We start from the raw sequence: 23,226 nt of genomic DNA on the forward strand, positions 1-23,226 counted from the left end.
GACTCATGTCCATTTCCCCAACGATTTATCTGTTGAAAAGTTCTATGAAAGGAAAGGACAAGTGTTGATAAAGATAATTAATTCATGAACGTTATACAGAAAGCTCTGCTTTATCTTCCTAGAACAGAATGGAAAAGATGGATTTTTTTCTCCCAAGAGACAAGGATAGTTTGATTGTGGCTACTAGGCCCTAAAGTAGAACATTGAGAAGGAGAGCATTGATTCTTTCTTGTAAAAGTAAAAAAGTGCATTTACATTATGCTTTTGTTTGGGGAAACAGTCCAACTAAAAGATAAGAAGAGAAGAAATTTGTTTAATGAAAGCACTTGAGATTTTTATTTTACTCAGCCTTTGGGACATATGTACTTCAGAGGTATGGAGTTTTATTCAAGTTGGCTAAATACATAAAACAGTTTCCTATGGAAAGAATATTATTACTAGCCATAGATATGTACAGTGTCCTCTATTCACAACATTTATGAAGGTCTGAGAGTATCCAAGTCAAATAAAGGACAATAGAGACAACAAAAAAGTCAAACAGCAAAAGACCAAAGGGAACTATAAAAAGGAAATGTATTCACTTTGTCCTTGAGACTATGAAAACAATTTCTTAAATAAACAGGTAATGAAAACAGGATAGGATATTTTTTTGGCTCATGCAGGACCTAATATCTAGGAATTGCTTATAGCAGAAGGGTATAGATAGTTAAAAGGAAGATAAAAAATGTTGTTGTAGTCGTTTATAATAAACCTCAGGACAAGATTGTAAAAGGTGGCAGTTTAGTCAGGTTTTGAGACAAAACAAATGGCCTCTAGCATTTCATGGCTGATCCTGAAATCCAATGGTGGTCAAATGCTGGACTCAAAAGAATTTCTCATCTTTTTTTCCACCTCTGCCTGTATGGTATCTTCTAAATCTGTTCCAGGAATATAGCATTTCATAAAAACTCCTAATTTATGTGTCCTTAATAAGAAACCAATTTCCCTTTATCAGTACTGAGGCCGGGTAGGAGGGGAAAGCAGAAATCATCCTGTAGTAGAAAACTGTAATATAAAGGACATGTTTGGTCAGTAGAGAGTGGAACACTCAAACTGCTCTCCTTCCTATCTGAAGGCTGATAGGCGAGTGAGTGTGGTGGAGGAGGGACATTAGCAGCACTGTGTGTCAATCTTCTCTGTTTAGAGCTTTGCATATCTGAGATGAGATGAGATAATTTACTCAGGGTAAAGGAAAAACAGGAGCTGGGAAACACGATTTCCATTGTTTCCCCCACCACTCTACTGAGATGTGGGGTAGAGTGTCCTTGTCTAATTTGGGGCAGCTTCTGTATTGTAAGATAGCAGAATGGGGGCTTAGGCAGTTACAAGTTTTAGATTGCACTCCAAACCCTCCATGGGTTCCATCAATCAATAGCTAAACTTGATACACTCCAACCTGTCCATTGGTTCCATCAACCAATAGCTAATCTTGAAGTTTGACGTGCCAAGAACTAAGACAAAGGATGCAATGGCATCCTAAGTAGGGTCTGTAGCACCACCAAGAGTAAGCAGTGAGGCAAAGATCAAATCTAAACACAGACAACCAGGTAACAAGTAGTATAAAGAAGAATGGATCACTAGTTCATCAAATGTAATTATTAGTTGTTAAGAATGAAGTTAGACTTATAAGTAGGAATGAGCAAGCCATTATATAGAAGATTGTGAAGAGTCAAAGAACTCTGTTAATTCCAGAACCATCAAGACTCATTCAGCTATCATCTACTACATGTCAAGAAAGTGTTTTAGATTGCAACAAAGGAAAGTAGGAGATTATCTAGTGACTGAACATCTTCCACAGATTGATTAAACAAAGGGAGATTTTCAATGATTAACTCAGTTCACATTTCAATCTAGGTTGGACCAAATTTAATTTTTCTGCCATTACACATTTGGTTGGGGCTTTCACAAGAAGTATCAAATCAGCTATCAAGAAGCTATGGTTTTCTTCATAATGCGATCAGCATAGGTAATAGAATGGAAGATTCTGTTTCCTCTGTGGTTGTTGGTTCTCTATGTGTTGAAACCAGGAGAATTTGAGCTTTCTCAAGGCTGAACAACACTGGAGAAATGAATAAGATGGAGCATCCACAGTGAGGTCACTGGGCTGGATGTGCCTGGCCCAAGCCTTGTTATCTCATAAAGGGACACATATGTCTAGCTTGTAGAGTAATATGCAACAGTGCCATTATTGAGCCACTGGTGGAAAATTTCAGTATGAAAAGAAGAGCATCTGGAATGAACAGTTTCTCTGTAAATGTCTGGCTTGTGTCTGTTTCACCAACACTGATCTGTTTCACCAACACTGTGAGCATTGACTGGCTATAAAAATCCCATCATTGTCAGGAACGGCATTCATGTAGCTGCTGGTCAACAATATAAACAGCTTTGTTTGAATCAGGCCCTCCATCTTTTTAATTTGATTCTAGTACTTGATATGTTTTGCATGGTAATGCCTGTTGACTATAGAAATAGGTTGCTTGTGATCTTTCTTTGAGTTGAGAGCTGCTTCACTTAATGAGTAGAAGACACTATTTAGGAAAAAAGAAGTTGGATTTCAGTGGGGTTTGGAGGAATTTTGGAGGAATCTCCTATGTGGGTTGGCTCCCTATCTTTCATGACTAGAGGTGGGGAGTAAAGGGAATGAGGTAGAATGGAGAAAGAAGGAAAGGAAATGTACAGTTGTTTTCCCTTGATAGCTTTGAACGTATTAGTTTATACAGGTATCTTTTTATTCATATCACTGATTTCTGAACTTCATAGAAATCTTTTGAAAAGTAGAGCATAGAAGCAATTCCATTCAGGATACTATCTGAATAGGGGCTCCCATTTTATTTCCCTTTAAGATGGAGAGTGTGGAAGTATCTCTATTTTTTCAGATCCCTTTTTAAAATAATTCACATTGTGGACCACAATCCAACATGTTCCGAATGTCAATGATACGTTATTTTATACAGAGATTCTATTTCCTATTTTAATGGAAGTATCAGATAATAAAAAATTCAAAAAAAAGTCTTTTGGAGGAGTTGGAAGGGCATGGTGGAAAAAGTGTGTGGGAAATGATTGAGAAATTGAATGTGGAAAATATTCTTTTCCACCCATAGGTAGCGGAGAGCTTGAACAATTATCTGGATGTTCTGATTTTTTAGTCTTTGTCTCTTCTGCCATGGATCACTTTGGCTACCCATTCTCTCCCCCCACCCCCACATTGCTAAAACATTCACTGATTTCATAGCGTTGGAGTAAGAATAAAAAGAGTGAAAATCATTAAAAATATGTATGTCATCATGAAATCCTTAGGATGAAATAGTGACTCTATTATAATGACTAAAAATGTCAAAAGTTTTATTTTTGCATTTTAGTCTCAGAAAAGTTGCTCACCAGGTTAAGATATCTCCCTGACCAGGGGGGCCACTTCCTGTTTCTCCATCTTTTTTAACTACAAGGAAACTCACTAACCCCATCTATGCAGAAACAATGACAGCTTATTGACTGCTAATAACCTTGACAAAAGTAGTTTTCTGAAGGAGAAAGGAGACTTGATGACTTCTTTGTTCAGTTTCACCTGAAGAGTAGTCCTGCCTGGTACACAGAGTAAGTGTCACTGGTAGGGAATTGTCCAGGAGGCATTCAGTATGTAAATGTTCTAATTAGATCAATGTAAAAGAGCAGTGGTACATTCTGTTATAGCAATGTGTCTGGTTCCATTAATAAAATCTCCCGCAGGCATGCACTACTAGTTTTCTCAATTAGTTTGTCCCAGATCATTTCATCTTAGGGTAGGGAGGGGAGGATGGGTGGAAGAAGCGGGTGAAGGGATGTGGCAAATTTATAGGTGTTTTCTCCAGTTTAGAGAGTTGTCCAGATTTTCCCCTTTTATGCACCATATCGGTCATTATATTATTCTTTAAAAATTATAATACCTGCAAAGTATATGGAAAAAATCACAGCATAAAATCTTTTCTTTTTCCCTGCTGAAACAAATCTCCAACCACATGGCCTTCTTTTTTTCTTTTTCTTTCTGCTCCTCTTTATTTCTATTCCAGCGAAGGTATCATTTATGTAAAACTCCTAGCACAGTGCCTGGCACAAGTTGGCTAATTGAGCATTGACTCTCTCCCCTTTCTCAGCACCACCTTGATCTGTGGTATCTATAGCATAGTGGGACATAATAATGTAGTTTTTAATTATTGGAAAGATTGCAATTCTTCCTTTGACATTTCACTTCGATTACCAGGTTGTAAAACCATTTATTTAGAAAGATCTGGAAGTTTCCAAAGTGAGATATATGCCAGAGTCTTTTTGTTGTTGTTGTTGTTGTTGTTTTTCAGGACTCATGAGGAACAGAGAGAGAAAAAGGTGAATAAAATTCCATCTGGAAGCCAGGTGCTGGTGGCACATGCTTGTAATCCTAGCTACTCAGGAGGCTGAGATCTGAGGATCACAGTCTAGAATCAGCCCAGGCAAGGAAGTCTGTGAGATTCTTTTTTTTTTTTTTTTTAAATTTATTTTATTTTATTTGTGAACATACTGTACAGAGGGGTTACAATTACATGGGCAGGATAATGCGTGCATTTCTTACCAAGCATTGCAGCCTCCTCCTTTGTTTACCCTTCACATCCCTTCCCAGCCTCCCCCTTCCCCCCCCCCCCCAGTCCCAATCCTTCTCCCCCCCCCCCCCCCCCCCCCCCCCCCCCCCCCCCCCCCCCCCCCCCCCCCCCCCCCCCCCCGCCCCACCGACATTCTAAAGCTCATTATGGACATGACAACTTGTACTTCTCATTGTTGCAACAGGTCCACCTGTATCCTTAAACGACTTGTTTTTCCCCATCTCCTCCACAAGTTATACTGACATCAAATATAGTGAAAGCAGGGGTTATAATGTGGGGGAGGGACATACAAAGCAACAAAGAAATAATCTTATAAATGCGTTAGAAACACATGCATGAAAGAAAAAAAATACATATCTAAGGGTTCATTTTCCTAACATCTCTGTGAGATTCTTATCTCCAATTAACCACCAGAAAACCGGAAGTGGCGCCATGGCTCAAGTGGTAAAGCCTAGGTAGCCTTGAGCTGAAGAGCTGAGGGACAGCGCCCAGGTCTAGAGTTCAAGGCCCACGACCAACCAAAAATAAAATAAACAAAACAAAAAGACCCAACTTGAAACCCAGGTACCCAGGGTGTGTTACATTGTGCCCTTTGCCTCTTCACATCATTCTTCTACAATCACTTTGCCTATTTGGAGATAAGCATGAGTCAGCACTATTTGCAGACTCTTCCCTTCCACTCAGTCCCTCACAAGGTAAGAACTATTGGGAAACAGGCAGCAGTGGGAAGTTGACCAATGCAATTAAAGGAGTCAGGGCAAGGGTGGTGCCATCAGGATGCCCTGCAACAGAGGACACTTGTAGGTGCCTAAACGCTCTGAGCAGTCCTAGTTTACCCAGCCTATCCTCGCCTACCTATCCTATGCATTAGTCACAGAGAGTTGACTTTACTAGAGTGTCCTGTCTCTTTAATTGCCCCCTCCTGCTTCCTGAAAGACTTAAACCAAGAGGAGATGAGCTGGCACAGAAAAGTCATATAATTCAGCTGGGTTTTAGGTGGCACATGCATGTAATCCTAGTTACTCAAGATGCTGTGGAGAAGGCCAGTCTGGTCAAAGATTGTGGTAAGATCATGCCCAATAAGAAGACAAAACAAATTGAAAAAAGGCTGGAGGTCTTTCTGGAGAGAGAGAATGCTTATCTAGTGAGCATGAGAAACAGTTTAATCTTCGGTAGTGCATGCACACATGAGTGTGCGTGTTTTGGGTGGCACATGCATGTAATCTTAGCTACTCAAGATGCTGGAAAGAAGGCCAATCTGGTCAAAGATTGTGGTAAAATCTTGCCCAATAAGAAGCCAAAACAAATAGAAAAAAGGATGGAGGTCTTTCAGGAGAGATAGAATGCTTATCTAACAAGCTTGAAAAATGGAGTTTAATCTCCAGTAGTGCATGCACACATGAGCATACATGTGCACACACACATACACAATATTACAATACATGAAATAAGCACTAACATAACCATTCCCAAATTGTGCTTATATTATGATCAATTCTCATCTCTGAGACTCTGTTTCCATATGTTTATCTTATTACTTTGAATACTTTGCTCATTTTATGCAGAAATCATAAGTGGTTTATGAATGAATCCCAGAGTGGCCAGACTGGGAATGATGACAGAGAAAAATGAGTATATGATAGGTCATCCTTGTCCACACTGTTATTTGTATCAGAGAAGGGAGCAGTCTGTTTTCATTCATGCATGCATGTGTGTAAGTGTGTGTGAGTGTGTGTTTCAGAGAAATAGTGAGTAATAGGATGAAGATAATTTGCTGCTTGTGAAGTTGTGATATGGGTGATTTTTAGTGACAAAATCTCTTTCCCTGGAAGTCTTGAGAACCAAGATGAGTAGGCACTTACTGCAAGGTTAAATGGAGATACTCTAGCTAGAAGTGATTATAAATGATAACCAACTTGTTTATAATTTTATTGAGAGCATTAGTTTTCAACACATGGGATTACTGGTATTAGAAAATCCTTTACTAAAATGACAATTTTGTGTTACTCAGCCAGTGTAGGAGCAAGAGGGAACAAGATGAATTGTGGTCATAGCACATTCTCAATGAGGGACTGAGAATGAGTGGTGGAATTGGAATCTAAGTTGTTTCAAAAAACACACTATCTGTCTATCCATGGATCCAACATGGAGAAAATCCAGAGTAATTGTATAACAATGTTAGCATACTGGGACATCGAGGATGAATTAAAGTGTGAGTCCTTGCTCAGAATGTATTTCTTCTACCTTTCTATCTGCTTCGCTAGCACTCTTTCAGGTCATGGCTCATAGAAGCATTCCCTGACCCAAGGGAGTATTGTTTCTCTCATGTGATTTGGAGAATAATAAAAATGGTTATACAAGGACAAAGGGTGTTTCAATACAACAATGATTCTCACAAGCTACTATGTTGGAAATGAACTTTACAACTTCAGGGGGTGGGAGAGGAATTGGGGAAGGAATAGTGGGAGAAAAAGGAAGGAGGGAGTAACAATGTTTGACAAGATATCTACTCATTACCTCACTCATGTAACTGTAACCCCTCTGTATAGCACCATTACAACAAAATAAAACATAATAATAAGAAAACAAAAAACCCTTAAGAATATTATTTTGCATGTGTTTGTGGTTAAAGTTCTGTCACTGACATGCTATTGTAGAGCTTCATGAAGGTAGAACCCATGTTTGTCTTTCTAATGACTGTGTCTCTCATGTTAGGCACAATTTCTGCAGGCAGGCATGCAAAATGTTGAGGAGTTTGGAAGGTAATGAGCGAAGATGTGACTTGTTAATTGCAAAACTAGATGGTAGAGAGGAGAGGAAGAATGATATTCAAAGACTAAGGAGAACAGAGGAAGGATAGCTGATATTCTGTGCTCAGGGGAAAAGAGGCAACAAATAAACTACAATAGTGTTTGGAGAATTTGGAACAGAAACTTAATTTCCAACTATTAGAGAATCCAGTGGGAGACTCTGTAACTTTAAGAGTGAGGTTCTTGAAGGATCAAGAATGTGGAGCAAGATGGCTGAGAACTACTCTCAATGGAGATAAAATCTCCAAGAACCAGGAGGCAGGGGTTGCAAGGAGCTTAGAGATGGGATAGCAAGAATAAAGGGAGTTCATTTTGATAAACATCACTTTATATCTTCATATGCACAGAGTTGTTGAGTCTTTGTGATCCTCTCCTAAGAATAGCCTCCTGTGATCTCACTGTGAATATTTAGAGTGCCGTTTAATTAACTATATCCAAGAGTAATATTTGTTTTTTATTATCAGTGGTGTTTACTTATAGATTTGTAGGCACATTCTAATGATTACAAATGAGAAAACCCATGCAGCCTATGTGTCTTTGGGTCTGGCTTACTTAGTATAATTTTTTTCCCCAAATCTTTCCATTCCTTACAAATGGGGCAATGTCATTCTTTCTGATGAAAGCATAGAATTCTATAGTGTATATGCACCACATTTTCTTGATCCATTTGTCCACCGAAGGATATCTGGGTGACACTGGGTGACAAAAAGAAATAAACTCATTACTTGACTTACATAACTCTAACCCCTCTGTGTATCACCTTTTTAATAAAATTTAAAAAAATAAATAAAAGCAAACAAAAAAACAAGTTTCAAATTAAAAAAATAACTATGTTAGGAATATCTTTAGACAATACATTCTTAAATTAGTTAAAAGAAAAAAAGAAAAATATTCATCTCAAAAATAAATATGACACCAAAGATGTTAAAAAGTCTATGAATTTATTGTGCTCAATCAGTGACCCAATTTTACGATAACTTTTAAAAGAAGAGTACAGGGAGGCAAGCGAATTTTCTAGGAAGAGTTGAATGAGAATAAGAAATGTGAGGAGGGATGAATGAGGAAGTTGGACTTGGTCTGGAAGGTGTGGAGTGTGCGAAGCAGAGGACAAAGTCTTGCTGTGAGGGGAGCTCACATGGTATGCTATGCTCCCAAATGTCTGGGTCTCACTGAAAGACATATGTTTGAAATTTAATCCCAGGGTGATAGGCTTTGCAATTAGCATTGGGAGGTAATTAGAACATGCGGGTGGAGCCCTGAAGGATACGATTAGTGCCCTATGAAGAAGAGGCGAGAGAAGTACCTTACTCTTTTTCTGCCTTGTGAGAATACAATTGCAAATTGATGATTAGCAACCTAGATCAGAACCTTGAAACAAACCATAGTAGCACCAGATTCTGGACTTCTAGCTTCAAGAATGGTGAGAAATAAGTGCTTGTTATGTAAGCCAACTAATCTAGAGTAATTTGTTATGGCAGTCCAACTAAGATAGTGACTAATACAGAGTTAGGAGGACAAGCAAATTTCTCTCTAATTATTCCAGTAGTTTAATGATATGTTTTAACAGTTATTTTGCTGCATGGCAATTAGATTCAAATGGTAAGTCAGTCACATAAATGAATATAATTATAAAGGGGAGGGGGGTGAAGGGGAAGCATGAGAGGGTAAACATCTCTCTGTCATGGGATTATAAAAAGTTCTTAACTTTGGGAAAATATCTTGTTATCTCTTGCCTGGAGATTTTTTAAATTTTGTTATACATTTTATTATAGTCAAGCACTTCTCATACTAATGAGTGAAATTGTCCCATCTGCTATGAACTTCAACAAACTTTAACGTGGTGTCTATATACCTCAAGATAAAAAAATTAAGCCCGATACTGATTGCTCATGCCTGTAATTCTAGCTATTCAGGAGGCTGAGATTTGAGGCTCACAGTTCAAAGCCAGCCTGAGGGGGAAAGGGCAAGAGATTCTTATCTCCAATTAACCAGCCAAAACCTGGAGTGGAGCTGTGGCCCAAGTGGTAGAGCACTAGCCTTGAGCACAAAAGCTCAGCATCTAGGCCCTGAGTTCAAGCCCCAGGACTGGTCCACACACACACACACACACACACACACACACACACACACAGAGGAAATAAATTAGATTCAGTATAAATGAGAGCCTTTTTTGCTCCACAAATGGATTTAATTTCCCTCCATTTAAGGGAGTCATTGTACCAAGGTAAGCTCATGTTCATGTGGTTCATACACATGTATGTTGTCTAAAATAAACATGCAATTTCTATTTAGTTTTAGATTTCAAGTGAATGTCCTACTATGCTTATGAGCTTGAAAGAATTTATTTAGAGACAAGTTAGAGAATATCCAAATTACTCAGCTTTAAACCCTATGATTTAGAGACTAAGAACATGTCCTTATCCTCCATGTAAAGACATCTGTGGAGAAGCAACTGAGTGATTTCATCAAAGCCTGGGATCTTTTTGCCTTTTTGGCCTTTCATGTCCAAGAAATTCTCTCTCTTTGTCTTGTTGTCTGTCACTGGGTGATTGTGACTGCAAGCAGAAATCATGGTCTCACACATACCTTCAAGGCAGGGAAAAAAGGCAAACGGAGATATTTACCATATTCTTCACTCCCAAGTATACAGTCGGCATAGTCCTAGGGCTTTGAGTATATTATGTATTTATTTATTTTTAATTATTAACAAAATGTTTTCTTCCTTTATCCAAATATTTATTTTTAATCAGATAAATTATGTATATAGATATAGATCTACGATGTGCAATATGTTTTAAAAAGGTATGTCTGCAGCTGGGCACCTATGGCTCATGACTAAAATCCTAGTTACTCAAGAGACTGAGGTCTGAGGATTACTATTCAAAGCCAGCCCAGACAGAAAAATCTGTAATTGACCAGAAAATTATTCTAGAAGTGGAGTAGTGTGGCTCAAGTGTTAGAGTGCCAACCTTGAGCAAAAAAGCCAAGCAAGAACATGAGGCTCTGAATTTAAGCCCCAGTACCAGCACATACATACAGAAAGAGTGTATCTATTGAAAAGTGTATATGTTGTGGAATGGCTTTATTAAGTGAATTACCATATGTATTTGCTCACTTACTTATTTGGTCTGCGAACACTTACAATTTGCTTCCTTCTAGATTGTTGGTGTTCCAGGTGGGCACGATCCACGTCATCTTTTGCGCATAATAGAATAGACTTTGGCTAGTTCAGATAGATCTACACATTACCTCTTAATGTATCCACAGACATTACCATGATGGGTATCCATCCAATGTCTGAATCTTTCTAAAATGTTGACGTTATTTCCATCAGTGAATCCTGCCATTCTTCTGACTTCTTTTGAACATATTGAACTCAGAATGTTTAGGAATGGAAAGAGAATAGCACACCTCAGCTGCCATCTGCTCAGTCCACATGTCCACACGGAGTCTGCACACTCATGCTTCTCACAATAAGCAATGCTCTGCGTTCCCCTGCCGTCTCAGGTTCAGGGTGGTTAGAAGTCTTGTCATCTTCACAAAGATGTACAATCTTCTGAGCCACTGGGGGTCTGACAAGTTGGGTCTCTCTGAGCTTATTAATTCTGAAAAGACCTTCATCTGGGGTAGCAGCTCAATAAATACTTTCCAGTTTCTAGGACTCAGTCATCAGAATACCTTAAAGTAAAAAGAAGTCGTCATGCTCTTATTATTCCAAATGCTTCTTCCTTTGAAAGCCCATCAGCTCTTTATGTTAAAAGCCTACTGTGAAGACAATTTATGTATATCTTTTCTATATCATGAAATGGACTTCAGTCGCACAGTTCACAGCACAATACTGCTTTGCAACAACACAGTTCTTTTTTTAATTTTTTGACTTGAGTAAAGCAGTGAGGTCTTTCTTTCTCTCTGTATTTTAGGTGCCTCATGGTGACAAGTGAACTGAGATGTTCCTGTTTCTCAGGTTACTTGCTGATAAACCATTAGATCATATTAGGTTTTGAGAGCTAGCTAATCTGATAAAACTTCTTTCTATCCCTTTGGTCACTTTTCAAATCCCTCCTGATTTCTTTCCTCCCTTTCTGTCTTCTTTCTTTTGTTCCATGAGTATGTTCTGGATATTCATGGAAGTTACTGAATTTTTTAAAATTTTATTTTATTGTAAAGATGCTGGGAAGTAACTGAATTTGAGCTCTAGGGTCCACTGGTTTTGTGTTTGTTTGTTTGTTTTTGTACTGGTCCTGGGGCTTAAATTTAGAGCCTGGGTGCTATCCCTGATATTCTTTGGCTCAAGTCTAGTACTCTACTACTTGAGCCAGAGTTCCACTTCTGATTGAGCTCACTTTTACTTTAGACTGAATGAATGACAATTCTTTGCAACAGGAACTTCAGGAGGTTTGAATTTAGAGTTTGGCTGTCTTTGCAATTTTTTCCCCTTTCTTTTTTCTTCCCACTGAGAGCTGGTATTCTACCATTTAAACCACAGCTGCATTTCTAACTTTTTTTTTTTTTTTTGCCAGTCATGGGGCCTGAGCTCTGGGCCTGGGCGCTGTCCCTCAGCTCTTCAGCTCAAGGCTAGCACTCTATCACTTAAGCCACAGCGCCACTTCTGGCTTTTTCTGCTTATATGGTGCTGAGGAATCGAACCCAGGGCCTCATGCATGCAAGGCAAGCATTCTACCACTGAGCCACCTTCCCAGTCCCATTTCTAACTTTTTGATGGCTATGTGAAGTTTCTTGTATTTATCTGCCCAGGCTGGTTTAAAACTTTGATCCCCAGATTTCAGCCTCCTGAGTAGCTAAGATTACCAGTGCCTGGCCACTCTTTCATTTCTGTATAAAACTTTGAAGTTCTATGAAAACTACCTCTTCTTTTAACAAAAGTAGACCTGAAGTTTGAAAAGCCCAATAAGCTAGTGCCTCACACATAAAATACTGATATCCAAACTTTAAGGGTCATGTGTTCATCAGATTCAGTTATTTAAATCATTTATTTAAAATAAACTGGACCTTTCTATGAGAAATTCAAAGTGCATGGGGTTTTGTTACTATGGTACTCATTAGAGAAGAAAATCTAAAACCTATAGAGTGATCCAAGGTATGCGTTTAAATGGAAAGCACAAGGCTTTGGTATGGCCTACACACAGGTTTGGAAGAGAGGAAGTGTCAAATAGTTGTTTATGGAAGCTAGTTGGGTCATAGTATTACATTACCTTTTCCTGAAACAGGAATATTATGGAAGTAAGGGAATGTGTAGAATTTCAGTTTGAGAACATTCGTTTTAGATGGCTATGAGATATCCAGTTGAAAGTTGGAGTGGAGAGACTATAGAAGCCTTTGGTAATACTAATTTGGCCTTGCACAAAGGTAGCCAATTTAGTGGTTGTTGACATAAAAATGGTGCCAGAAATACAACTTATGGATATCACAAGAAAAGAAGGTGGCAAAGACACCAGAAAGGACTGGCAGCCCATTGTTAAAGGGGCTCAAGTGCCATCTACCTCGACAGTGCGAGAAGAATGTCAACTAGGTTTGGAATGCGGAGGTTACTGATCTCCTTGGAAAAATACATATTAGAGTTCATATGGAGGGAAATACCATCCAAGAGTCTGAAGAATGACTAGGTGAGGATTTTCATGAAGTATTTGGAGGCAAGATTTTTAATCAGCTTGATGATAAGGAGCAGAGAAAAAAGACTAGTAATTGGAGGGAAAGGTTAGAGGATGCTGTTTTTGAAGACTGCAAGGCCACCAGAATGTGTTAGTGTTCTAGTAAACATGACTTGGCCTCCATGGAGAAGATGAAGATAGAGGAGAGGTGGAGATGATCAGAGAATAAAGTCTAGTAAGATGAGAAGGGAAGGAATTAATCATTAATCAAGAAGAGGAATTACTGGCATAACAGGAAGAAAAGTTGTTGACAGAGTGATAGCCAATACATAACACAATGACTTTTAGTATAGTAAGCTTTTTTCTTAGGATTAAAAAACATCATATGTAGAATTTTTCTAGGAATTCTAGATATGGAATCAAGCTTCAGCACTCTAAGTTCTTATCTGCTTATCACTGTTCGTAACACTCATATTCTCCTGGAAATTCGGCCAGAAGATTTATGTGGCTGGAAGTTCACTTCTCAACCTCTGTGCTTCCAAACATTTCCTAGAAGCTCAACAACTGACACATTAGCAGAGCTGCTAGATTCTACCTTCTATACCAGCTTTTAAAAAGGCTGTTTTTTTCTTCTTTTCAAGCATATTAGATAGGGAAAACAGTATTTTCCTTTAGTCTATCTACATTTTTTTCCACATTTAATTTCCTTTGGACCCAGGGATAATGAAATAAATAGATACTAACTCCAATATCACTAAAATAAATGAGATGTTCTAGAAATGATTAAACCTAGAAAACTTCTTATAATTTCTAAGGTGAGAACAAGAGACATTAAAGGAAAAGAAAATTAAATCAGTATGACTACTTGTGAGCAATTTATAAATGCTGACATTACTTTAGTGGTAACTATTAAGCATTATTAAACATGTAGTTATTTAAGCATGGCTTGTCTTCATCTTGGGAAAGATGTGGCAAGTATGTCATACCTCAGAGAACACAACATAGTCATAACTGATACTAGAGAAAGACGGGAGCATAGTAGAGTTGATCTAACACTTTATTACAACATCCACCATTCCCAACATCATCCCTTAGTTTTTGTTGTTTTCTTTTTCTCTTAATAAGAGTATAATATATGTTGAAGATGAGATCAACCAAATAGCTGTGCTAGAGGCTCCTTTATACCTGCTTATCAACCTAGAATAAAAGAAAAGGAAGACTTAAGGATCAAGGCTTTATGTGTGAATAAAACTACCATCAAAGTGCAACAAATTATAACTTATAAATTATGACAAACACACACAATCCCAAATCTTCATGCTTTTTTTTTTCATCTGGGGTACAGATGTCCTTCCACTAGAAGAAGAGGTTTATGTCACTTTTTCCTGAGCCTGGGTTCTGTGAGTTCAGAAGTGACAAGCTTAGAACAGTCTTTGTTTAGTTTTGCTTACTTCTCTTTTTTTCTTTTCTAAGCTGTTTTTTTTCTTCATCTGCCATTCTATGGAGAAGCCCAAACTAGCCATGCAAAGAGGACACTGGGAGAAGACCATACGGAGAAAAATGGAGGCCAGCAAGTAAAAGCAGCATAAACCGCTAAACTCTTGAATGAGTGCCTCCAGTTGACTTCAGCCTCAGGCTTTAAGCCTTTCTTGTAGGTCTAAAGAATACAAAGATGAACTATCTCTGACAAATTAAAGATGTATGAACAAAGTAAGGGTCAATACTAATATAGCAATAGTAAGTGGACCATTGTGCCTCAAATATAACCTTACTCTTTTTGTGTGTTTATTGATTACTTTTGTGCTACTACAGATGAATTTATTTTCCATTTGAAAAAAAAAAAAAGGTCCTGCTTTTGCATCCACTTTCCATCTGTAGTTCTAGAAATAGCTTCTCATTCGTTCTATACTGTGACCTGGCCATTATCCAATGTATATTCTACAAAATTAAGAAAGTTTAGGGAAGGAGTGGGGTTAGGAAGAACGGGAGAGAATGATGAAAGAGGTGAGCTTTTCAGGATTCATCGTATTCCGTTACAGCGTTGTTGAATGGCGTTGAATGGCTACTCCTTTGTTTTTGTCTTTTTTTTGGGTCCGGTCGTGGGGCCTGAACTCTGGGCCTGGGGGCTGTCCCTCAGCTCTTCAGCTCAAGGCTAGCGTTCTACCACTTGAGCCACAGCGCCACTTCTGGCTTTTTGTTTTTTGCTTATGTGGTGCTGAGGAATTGAACCCAGGGCCTCAGGCATGCAAGGCAAGCGCTCTACCACTGAGCCACCTTCCCAGCATGGCTACTCCTTTGTATAACTACTTAAATCTATTTTTTAAAGAGATGTGGCAAAAAAATTGAGAACCAAGTAGGCAAATGTCAACTTACTGGAAATAACATTCATAAATTTCCAATATTTCACTTTCCCCAAGTGGTTTATATCCATTGTCTGGTATTTCCCCTATTTTTGCCCTCTCCTTTCCATCCTTTCCTTCCTTTCGGATTCTTGACTTGTCCTCTGAACTTTTCTTCTTCCAGTCCTTTCACAGTTCTAGCATCTTCTGTCTCTTGGTCCCTTCATCTCTCCCCGGGGTCAGAGCAAGCCCACACTCCCCATCCCTGCTCCTCAGGAAACTTCCTGTCCAGGCTGGTGCCCACTTTCCTCTCTTTTCTCGGCAGGGGCCTCCCCATTTGTTTGTGGCCCTGCACCAAAGGAAAACTACACATTTTCTCAAACACAGCCATAAAGTCAAAATGAAGACAAGCTAATGAGCAATTCCCAAACTGATAGGGCTTTCGTGTCTGCCCTCCTCTTAACTGTGTCCATTTCCTATTCGATGGACGCCAATGCCTTCCTTTTGATCAGAAGGGAGACTACATTCCTTGCAGGGGATAAATAGCCCACATGACTACTATATGCTGCTTCAGCCTCTCTGCTATGACCTTTGATTATCCCTTCTGTTTTACTAGCATGCCAAGAACACTGAGCTGCTAATGTTGCCTGCAACCTCTTGCACCCTATGACTTTGTGCCCTTGAACATTTTTTTTTTTTTTTAGTCCGGTCGTGGGGCCTGAACTCTGGGCCTGGGTGCTGTCCCTCAGCTCTTCAGCTCAAGGCTAGCACTCTACCACTTGAGCCACAGCACCACTTCCGGCTTTTTTCTTTTTGCTTATGTGGTGCTGAGGAATCGAACCCAGGGCCTCAGGCATGCAAGGCAAGCGCTCTATCACTGAGCCACTGTCCCAGCCCCCAGAACATTTTTTTTTTTTTTTTAATTTGCAGTTCCTTGATTTACTTTGTTGCTTTCCAAGGGAAACATACAGCTTGAGATTTGGGATACAGGCAAGTCTCTTATAACATTGCACATTACTAACGATGAAAAAAGCAAATGACAAGTGAATCAGAGGTTCAGGAGCTAAAATGATTGATTTAACAGTAGCTTGCCAGGGAAACCAAGGCTAAACAAGAGAAAAGTAAGTCAACACTTCCAACTTCAATATGTCCCTCAGGTTTTGTATGTCTAGAGAGGATTGAAAATGGAAAACTCCATTGAATTGAATGGCTAGATAAACATGAGATGGCATCAGAGATGGCATGGCCCAACCCTTTGCTTGGATAGAAGGGGACATTGAGGTCTAAAGTATCACACAGCTGTCCTAAGCTAGTGCCACACCCAGGTTTTCTAACATCCTATCTATCAAGAATTTCATCTATCAAATATTTTACTAAGAGGCTCACTGTAATTCTGAGAGTCTAGAGAAGAAATTTAGGCCTGTCCATGTGCCCAATAAGGAGATAGAACTTTTTTTTTATGTGCAGAATCTACTATGTTCTTATCTACTTGACAAAAATCTCTTGAAGGTTCAGGTCTCGGACTCACTTTGCCTGTCTTACACATTTACCTGACAGTTTGCACAGAACCCCCATCACTGAAGATCTCTGCTGGAATAATACTAGAACTTTCAAGATGGAATTGTAACTTTCATTGCCACATATTCATTACCCCGCCTAGACGCTGGTGCGTAGTAGGCTCTTAATAAAACTATCTTAAAAGGAAAGCAGTTACTTCGAAAATATTGCTTCAACCATCTGCTGTTTAAGAATAATTCCTCTGCTGAACCAATTTAAAATTACTCCCTCAGGCTCTATGATAAAGAATCATATAAAGAACAAATCTGCATTTTGTTTAAGACTTCCACTAAAATCACAGTTAACCGCGTGGTTGAAAGCCCCTTGAATAAATATCCATATTACTAATTTCTGTTGTTTTAGTGCAAGGAAAAAGCTTGTAACTACTAGCCCAAGGCATCGTTCTTTGTATTAAATAGTTTATCCGATAAGAGGTATGACTCTGTTCCCTTTCTCACTATTTTTTGTCTTTACTTACAGGGAGTACAGAGATCAATAACTGTCCATATGTGCAATCTTAAACTTCTTAGCTGCATTTCTTTCCCATGAGATTTTTTTTGACTTTTAAGGTCCTCATATTAAAATTACATATCAAAGGTGATCTATAGGCTCATAGGATTTTCATGGCAGCAAATGGCAGTTGGCGGGGAGGCATGTTTTAGAGAGTGCTATCCAGATGTATTATCATTATTGTTATTGTTATTCTTGAAAACTACCTTAAAATATTTCTTGTACAACTTAATATATTCAATTCTTTCTCCTATAGTCAGGAACAGAATTTAAATATAGTAACCATATTCATGTTCATTGACTACATTTTTGGTGAAATTTTTTTATTTATATTTTCTTTTGTCAGTCATGGGGCCTGAACTCTGGGCCTGGATGCTGTCCCTCAGCTCTTCTGCTCAAGGCTAGCACTCTACCACTTGAGCCACAGCGCCACTTCCAGCTTTTTCTGTTTATGTGGTGCTGAGGAATCAAACCCAGGGCCTCAGGCATGTGAGGCAAGCACTCTACCACTGAGCTACCTTCCCAGCCCCTTATTTATATTTTCTAATAGTATAGAGTACATATCTTCATTTGTCATCTTGTGAAGACCTTTTATGGAAGCAGGTGAGGTATGCCAAATTAAGTAAAGGCTCAATTAGAAGGAACACAATTTGCTACTCAAAGGCAATTTCACAGGAAAGCACAGACATTTTTCTTTTTATTTATTTTTTTGTCGGTCATGGGGCTTGAACTCTGGGCCTGTGTGCTGTCCCTCAGCTCTTCAGATCAAGGCTAGTGCTCTACTACTTGGACCACAGCACCACTTCAAACTTTTTTCTGCTTATGTGGTGCTGAGGAATTGAACTCAGGGCCTCATGCATGCAAGGCAAGCATTTTACCACTGAGCTAGCTACCTTCCTAGCCCCAGTACAGACATTTTTCAATAGTAATAGTGATAATAATAAAACAATTGCCACCAAAACATAAAGGCTCATAGTCACTGACCCTTATTGTGGGCCATTTTGCTTGTAAATGTTTATATACATTGTCTTTTAAAAGAATTATTTTTTGAATTAACATATATCACTAATATGAAGGGTTGTCATCATGATAATTTCACACATGCATACAGAGCACTCTGAACGTGTTCACCTGTCCATTACATTCTCATCTCTCTCCTGTATGCCTATCTCCTTTCAAACAGCAATTGTTGGACTTTTACTCTTTATACGAGTGTGTGTGTGTGTGTGTGTGTGTGTGTGTGTGTGTGTGTGTGTGTGAGATGTCCCATTATCCTCATCATCAACCTCATTATCATCACTGTCATCATCACCATCATTTTAGATCTAACTGCTGCAAATGAGAAAGAACATGCAGTATTTGGCTTTTTCTTGAGTTATCTTGCTCTATCTTTTTGAACCTATGATGTTGATATTCTTTTTTCCCCCCTTTTTTCCTCATTCACAGTACAGACTAGGCACAGGTCTGGGCTGAGGTGTATATGGGTAGGTTTACTCTGCCTCCTCCTTCTATACAGTCAGTGTAAGAACACAGCCTGTGGTAAGAACCCGGAGGCCAGATGTCAATATTCTTTATCCACATTTTTTTTTTTTGAGGAGAAGAAATCAAGATTTAAGGTAATTAAAGAGTTGCATGGCTAGTTAGTAGCACAGTTGACAACCTAGCTTGGACCAAAAAAAAAATCGTAGAAAGTATGTTTTTACCAGAGAGCAGGAACAGGCCAAGGGTTCGCTTTCTTCTGCCCCCTTGGGGTGGTCCCTGCTTGCTTCATTTCATCTCAGGTATTTTTGCAGTCTTTCTTTTGTTTTGTGTTGGTACTGAGGCTAGAATTTAGGATCTTGTGCTCTTTCTCAGCTTTTTCCTCCAAGGCTGGCACTCTACCACTTGATCCACACCACCACTTCTGGCATTTTGCTGGCTAATTGGACTTTCCTGTGTCTGTGGATTTTGAAGCTTGATCCTCAGGTCTCTGCCTCCTGTAGTTAGGCTTATAAATATGAGATAGAAGTGCCTGACACTTGAAGTCTCTCTTGACAATTCTCACTCTCAACCTCTAACTTAAATTTGAGCAAACAGTTCAGGTTCTTCAAAGATCAGAAAAATCGAAACAAGACTTGTTTGAAGGAACCTTGCAGCAATTTCATCTGTAGTCCTAGAAAATACAGCTGCACATAAAAACACTGTAACATTTATGTTTGCATTTTCCTTCCAATCTGTGGGCTAAAAACACTTTGTTAATTATGTCCAGTTACTCAACGGGAGAAACACACAATTTGGAAATGTTTAGCTTTACAAGGAAGAGCATACAAAGAAAGAGAAAAAAAAACCCTGCTTTAATATACTTAGAGTCTTTTATTGCTCCAGTGAACAGGTGGGAAAGAGAAGCAATTCTTTATTTCCAGATTATAAAGTCCGATCAAATTTGAGGCTGTGAAAATATTGAACTTTTGCTAGGAAAAAAAAATAAATGATTTGAAGGCCTGGTGATCATACAGAGAATCCAGACAATTTGACAGCTGTGAATTTATCTCACTTGTGAATGAATAACCTTTGGAACTCACTTGGGACTTAAATATTCTACACACATTTCCCTGGAAACACTTCAAAAGGCATAGTTCATTTGTGTCTTCACTAAACAGCCTCTTTGGTTTACCTTTAGTTTGCTGGCTTTGTGGTTTGAAAGGGGATTTGAAAGTTTGAGAATTAACATAGTTCCAGCTTGCCAGTTAGTTTTCCCCCTGCTGTAAGAATGAAACAAGATTAACTCTTTGATTATTTTGATAGTTCAGACAGCTTCTTTTCCTTCTGAAATAAAGGAACTTCATTGATACTATTTAGTAAACTGCAGCCTTGTCGCTGAGCTAAAGTTCAATATATTTCTACTTAAAAGTAGACACTTTCCTTCTCTAAGTATCTCAGACCAGAATGACACCTGGTTCAGCTGAGTTCCATGCTGAAAACAAATATTTTAAAGCTAGATCCTAGATTGCAGGCTTAGTTTTAAAGAATTGCCTTCATATATTAGTATAGTATAAAATGTACTTCTAGATTTTTTTTCAGCATTGTGATAGGCTCTTGATGGTACAACAGGTTTATATAAACAGTTTTACAAACAGTTTTATCTGTTTATCTATTTATTTTTGATGTATCAAAATTGGTTCCTATTTTCTTTTGGCTGTACTGGGATTTGAACTCGAGCTTTTCTCTTGCTAGGCACTCTTGCTCTTACTGCTTGAGTCATGTCATTTAGTCAGTTTTGCATTTGCTAGTTTACAGGCAGCGTTTTGCCTGGGCTGGCCTCAGTACTCCATCCTCTTACCAATGCCCCCTAAGTAGTTGGGAGTACAGACTTGTTAGAATGAGATCTCACTAATTGTTTTTCTCAGGATTGGCCTATTACCAAGATCCTACAGATCTGCCTTCTGAGTAACTGGAATTAAAGCTATACGCCACTGTGCAGCACTTCTGATCCTAATTATTAGTAATGATTCTTTAAAATATTGCATGAAAGAGAAAATTAAATAATCAGTATTAGAAAATGTTTATTTGGGCTAATATTGAAGTTTGTGTTCATTAAACCCTCACTTTTCTTTCTTTTGCAAATTTCATCACAATTTCTTTAATTCTTCAAATTTCTTTAAGATTTACTACTTTATTGTTAATATCTGGAAAGGTTTTAAAGAGAAAGACTTTAGTCTATCTGGGAAAAGAGATTGATCCGTTCTAGGTTTAGAGAACTTCATGAATATAAACAGAGAAAAATTATAGCTAAAATGAAATCTAAGATGTTTAGCTGCCAAAACTTAATCCAAATCTACATTTTCTGTCTTCATTGAAATTTCCTGTTCACACCAGGCAAGATGGCTCATGCTTATAATTCTAGCTACTCAGAAGGCTGAGATCTGAGGATTGAGGTTTGAAGCCAACCAGGACAAGAAAGACTGCGAGACTCTTAGCTCCAGTAAACGACTCAGCAAAATCCTTAAGTGGCGCTGTGGCTCTAGTGGTAGAGTGCAGTCTTGTGCAAAAGAAGCTGAGCCAGACCAGTGCCCAGCCCAGAGTTCAAGCCCCAGGACTGCAAAAAATAAAAAAATAAAATAAGGGAAACCAGGGGACCTATGTTTCCTTTTGGTCTGGCTTACTTCACTTAATATGATTTTCCAAGTCTTTCATTTGCCTTACAAATGGAGCAGTGTCATTCTTTCTGATGGAAGCATAGAATTCCATTTATTTGCAATCATTAGTATACATCTAGGATAATCCTAGCAGATGAGCAGAATAGCTCAACAACTACACATATATGACCATATAAGATGATACTAAATGAAATGAACTCCAAGACTTGGCCACAAGGGGTTTTCTTTGTTGTTGTTTTTAATGTGTGATTTCTAGTTTCTTTTTTGTGTTCTTCGCTGTATTTGATTTTGGTACCCTGGTAGCGCATATACGCTTATCTGAATTAGGGAAGGAAAGGGGAACAACAGAATGATGAGACAAAGGACAAGGGGGAACCATGCAAAAGCAACACTCACAAGACACTATGTTGGAAATGATCTGTAGGATTTGGGGGGGGATTGGGAGGAGGGAAAGTAGGAGAAAAATGAGGGAAGGGGTAGCAAGTTTGACAAGAAATATACTTATTGCCTTACTTATGTAACTGTAACCCTGTACATCACCTTGACACTTTAAAAAAAGGTAAAAAAAATAAGATGCATTATATTCATAAACTGACATGTTGAGTTGAAACCTCTTTGTACAACTACTTAAAGATGAATAAAAGTAAATGGGTGACCAAATATTAGATGGTTGATCTCTATGAAAGGAAGCAGTTTATTTGTACAATGGATCATGATCTATATAATCACTTCAACATCTTTGCCCCTTCAACTCATCCCCTTCCCTTATTTTTTTTTTTTTATCAATTCCATGGTGTGTATATCTATATAAGTATATATATAGATATACACACACAAAATCTATACAATGAATTCTTTCCTATATTTTCTCTCCCTACCCCATCTCCCTTAATTCCTCTCCCCTCTCCCCTTGGCTTCAGCCTCCTGGTACTTACTCGGTTGGGCTTTGACTTAGCCTTTTAAAAGAATTATACTATTTGCGCTGTCCATAGAGTCTACGACACTTCAATTACTTTGTAACCTCTTGCTTAGCATTCAGTGTATTTACTTGTAGATTTCTAGGCACATTCTAACTATCACAAAGGAGAGAAATCATAGGCTTTGCATTTTCATGTTATGAGTGCTTTTGTCTCCCAGACCATATCAGACATCAACATTTGCCAATTCTATCTCTCTCTCTCTCTCTCTTTCTTTCTTTCTCTTTTTTCTTTTCTTTTCTTTTCTTTCTTTCTCTCTTTCCTTCTCTCTCTTTCTTTCTCTCTTTCTTTCTCTCTCTTTCTTTCCTCCTCCTCCTCGTCCTCCTCTTCCTCCTTCTCCTCCTTGTCCTCCTCTTCCTCATTCTCCTCCTCCTCCTCCTCGTCCTCCTCCCTTTCCTTCTCCTTCTTCTCTTTTTCCTGATGTTTGTGGGGCTTGAACTCTGGGCCTGGGCACAGTCTCTCAGCTCTTCAGTTCATGGCTAGAGCTCTACCACTTGAGCCACAGTGCCACTTCCAGTTTTCTGGTGGGTAATTGGAAATAAGGGTCTCACGGACTTTCCTGCTTGGGCTGGCTTTGAAAGGTGATCCTCAGATCTCAGCCTCCTTAGTAGCTAGGATTATAGGCGTGAGCCACTGGCACCT

The 23,226-nt window shown here is 38.7% G+C and overlaps 1 non-coding gene across 1 annotated transcript; it reads right to left on the reverse strand.

Moving 5' to 3' along the window:
• Window positions 1-18,897: 18,897 nt before the first annotated feature.
• On the reverse strand, window positions 18,898-19,027 carry LOC122112968. The gene has a single exon (XR_006148342.1). It is a non-coding gene; the product is annotated as a small nucleolar RNA SNORA51 (small nucleolar RNA).
• Between the last annotated feature and the right edge of the window lie 4,199 nt (window positions 19,028-23,226).

The sequence above is a fragment of the Dipodomys spectabilis genome, unplaced genomic scaffold (assembly GCF_019054845.1).
Source record: "Dipodomys spectabilis isolate Male_0828 unplaced genomic scaffold, ASM1905484v1 ptg000095l, whole genome shotgun sequence".
Lineage (NCBI taxonomy): Eukaryota > Metazoa > Chordata > Mammalia > Rodentia > Heteromyidae > Dipodomys > Dipodomys spectabilis.